This window comes from Pygoscelis adeliae, unplaced genomic scaffold, assembly GCF_000699105.1.
Source record: "Pygoscelis adeliae isolate BGI_AS28 unplaced genomic scaffold, ASM69910v1 Scaffold321, whole genome shotgun sequence".
In the NCBI taxonomy this organism is placed as follows: domain Eukaryota; kingdom Metazoa; phylum Chordata; class Aves; order Sphenisciformes; family Spheniscidae; genus Pygoscelis; species Pygoscelis adeliae.
Window position 1 is genome coordinate 732,642 of NW_008824039.1, and position 3,597 is coordinate 736,238.

Below are 3,597 nucleotides of genomic sequence, written 5' to 3' on the forward strand. Positions count from 1 at the left end.
CCCGGGGGATGGGACTTGGTCTCCGGGTGGCCCCTTCCTGGTGGCACCTGCACGGAGCCTGGGCCACTGTCCTGCCCTGCCACTGTCCCCTCGCTGTATGTTGCCCCGGCTGGGGTCTCCGAGCCCGTGGGGAGCCTCAAAGGCAGGAGCAGGTCGGGATGGAACTGCGGACCCTGTCCCCTCGCATACCTGTAGCAGTGTCGGGACGTAGCGCTGCACCCAGATGGGATGGGGGAAAGCAGGGAGTAGGTGTTCTTGTCTGTGGCTAAAGGCTGCAAGCTGGCAGCAGCTGCTGTACCCCGAGAGCTGTGCCTGTTCCTGGGTCCCGGCTGCTGTTGATCCCCAGCACTGAAACATCCCTCTCCAGAGACGGAGCCCGGGATGCTCCCAGGAGCACATCTGCTCCCTGCCCTGGCTCAACGCTGTTTCCCGGGCAGCGTGGTGCTGCTCCAGCTTTCCTCGCTGGACCTGGGCATCTATGGCTTTTACAAAGCAGAAGCTTCTCCGAGATGCGCGGGCTCAGCTCGGGGCCGAATAACAAATTCAGCCCCTTGGGGTTGTTTGCTCGGAGGGCTGTAACAGGGCTGCAGAGCTGGGGTGCCCGTAACGCACTTTTCTGTGTAGGTGAGAGAGGGAGGCTCCGTGCTGGGCGGGTTGTTCTGGCTACCCTGACCCAGGACCCCCGCTCTGCTCCGGCTGCACTGCCGGGACGCTGCCAGGACACCACTGCTCCCTACCCAGCTGTAGCCATGGGGAAGGAGGCGGTTTCCCCCTCTGCCTTGTGTGTGCCAGGTGTCGGTGCTGTGCCCCACGGCCCAGCTGGGCACAGACCCTCTCTGAGAGCACGAGCCCAAAAACTACCTCTCCCTCTGCTTCCAGGAGCAGTAACGAGGTGCTGAGTCGTTAGTGGGGGGTGCAAGCTGGAGCTCGTTAAGAGCAGGAAAGTGGGTCTTGCCTAGGTTAGCACATTGAGATGGCAGGATGAATTTGTCACTGGATAAGAGGGCACCTGAGCTCCCCGGGGAGCCGGGAGAGGAGCCCGGGGCCCATTTGTAACGCCTGCCGACACCTCCGCAGCGTGCTTCGGCAAGAATACCTACGTTGCAAATACTGCCCTCGAAAGAGCTTTTCCTGCAAGGAATTAACAATGGCAGCCAAAACCTCCTGCGAGGGGAGGGGGATCAGACTTTTCTGTGTAGGTACTCGCTGGACTCTGGGAGAGAGATGCCCCTGCTCGTCTCATGGCTGAGATGTGTGTGCCCGAGCGTCCTCCACCAGTTCTTCCTCCTGACCTGCATGTGTTTTGCCCCAGAAACAACCGCATCGGACCAAGCAGCTCCCCTTGCAGAGCCCACCAAGCCCCAGGTCCCTCCTCTGCCACCCCAGCCATGCCCGGCCCCCAGCTCTTGGGAGATGGGCAAGACGTGCGGCAGTCGATAGCAGGAGCAAAACGTCTTAAGCATTTAGCGGGCTGGGGAGGGTTTGTGTCCATTTGCTCACTGAGTTTTACGGCTGAGGTACGCTGCAGGGCAGTCAGCCCTGGCGGGGACCCCCCCCAAAGCTTGCGGGAAGATGCCGCAGTGGGTGCAAGGTGTGGATGTCTGTTCCGTGAAGCCTTTCCTGTAAATATTGCTCCTTTCTGGCTTCTTCAAAGTTTTTTTTTTTTCTTCTCTCCCGCAGCAGATGGGAGCTGCTAAGCTGTTGCAGTGCTGGGTATTGAAGTTCTCGGGAATGATTTGTGTGCCTCAATAGTTGAGGACTGTTTTTTAAATAAGAGGAGGAAGGTGTTACTCCCGCTTTGGGGGAGACCAGGGCACAGGGGAGATGGAGCCCACGGCCCAAGGGCACCCAAGGTCGGGGCAGTGCTGGTCACAGGACCTGTCCTCTGAGTCACAGCTGTGCGCTGCCTCCCCCTGAGCAGCCTGGCTCTGAGACAGGGCTGAAAACTGCTAAAATGGAAATACCCGCTGAGGAGCAAAGCGCTTCCCGCCCCTGAGCAGTTTAGTGTCTGGGAGCACGTAGCAGGGCTGAGCTGATACCATTTATTGGACAAGTTCAGTCTCTTTCTGTCGGCAAATTGATCCCGAATAGCTTCCCGTCCCCAGCGCCCGCTCTGGGCTGGGCTGGTGCTGCTCCACCTTGCAGGATGGTCTGGTGGCTCCACCGTCTCTGCAGCCCTCCAGCCGTGCCGGGCGCCCGCCCGCAGCCCTCGCCCAGGGGGCGCGGGGCCACCATGGGGCTCTGTCGGGGCTTCGCAGCCCCTTGGAGCCCCCTGTGCTGGGTGTCCCCGTGGGTTCCTGTGCTCCAGCGTTTGCAGGAAGGGGACAGTGTGGAAGTGGGTGCTCGTGCAGGTGTAAAGCTGGGGCTGAGGTGTGCGGTGTTGGCCGGCTGAGCCCATCCTCTCTAACCCTGTGCTGACCACGGCAGGACCGTGGAGGCATGCGCTTGGGCTTGGCCAGCTCACTGGCTTGCAAAGCTCTGCCTTGCCCTCTTGAAATGAGAATTTCTAGTCCTGGAGCTTACAGAGCAAATCTGGGAGTGTGACCAGAGCGTTAACCTAAAGGCTTTACAGCCAGAAGGCAAATAAAAACTTCCTTTTCCAATCTCCACCTCTTAAGCAAGCGGGAAGGCTGTTCTCATACCCAACTCGTGACTTGAGTTGTGTATGGCTGTCAGCGGCTGCCCTGCTCCCGGGTAGAGCTGCCGCGGGCTTCTGCCCTTGGCATGGGCACCGCTAAAAAAAAGCCCCGCTGCCAGCCCAGCCCAGCTCAGAGGCTGCTCCTGGAGCTGCACCGGGGAGGTTTCCAGTTCAAGCTGTTCCTCCCCATCTGCCAGCCCCTGCACGCGGCCAGTGGCTCTCAGTGCTGCTGCCCCGATGGAACGCGGAGTCTGGGAGCTCTTATCGATGGTTATGAAACTGCTGGGTGCACCAGAAGCTCAGCTCAGCACTCTTCCATTTCCTAGAGGAACGCCTTAATAAAGAATAGTTTGACCTGGAGCAAATTAGGGAAGACTGAGCCGGCAGGACCAGTAACAACCTGCAACCCCCTGCCTGAAACACCATCCCCCCCGTGCCGGGCCAGCCGGAGGCCTCCCCTGCCCGCTGCTCTTGGCAGCATCTCACCTGGGTACTGCTGAGTTGATGGGGTTTTGTTTGCCTTGTGAAAGTGTCGCTCTGTGCCTGGGGCAAGGAGGAGACAGGAGCGCAGAGCTCGGAGGGTGCCCATCCCTCAGGCATGTAGGGTGGCTGTCCCGTGGTACCCCCACCCTTGCCCTGCGTTTGGTGCTGTTGGGTCTCCATGTATGTCGGGGAGGCAGAGGGGTGGCAGCTCCCAGCAGAGCCCCGGGGCCATCCCAGCACTGGGTGAGCGATGCCAGGCACGGGCTGTCCTCCGCTCGGGGCTGGCCAGGCTCCTCGGGGCCGTGGGAAATCCCCGCTGGCTCGGGGCGGCGGGGTGGGGGGGGTGTGATGGGCGCAGGGCAGCAGCTGGCGGGTCCCCCCCATGCACCGGCCAGTTCCTGGCCAGGGACCGGGCTGCTGACGGCCGGCCTCTCCCAGAGCTTCTCTGTGCTCAGTTCCTGTTGCAGAAGAGGGCC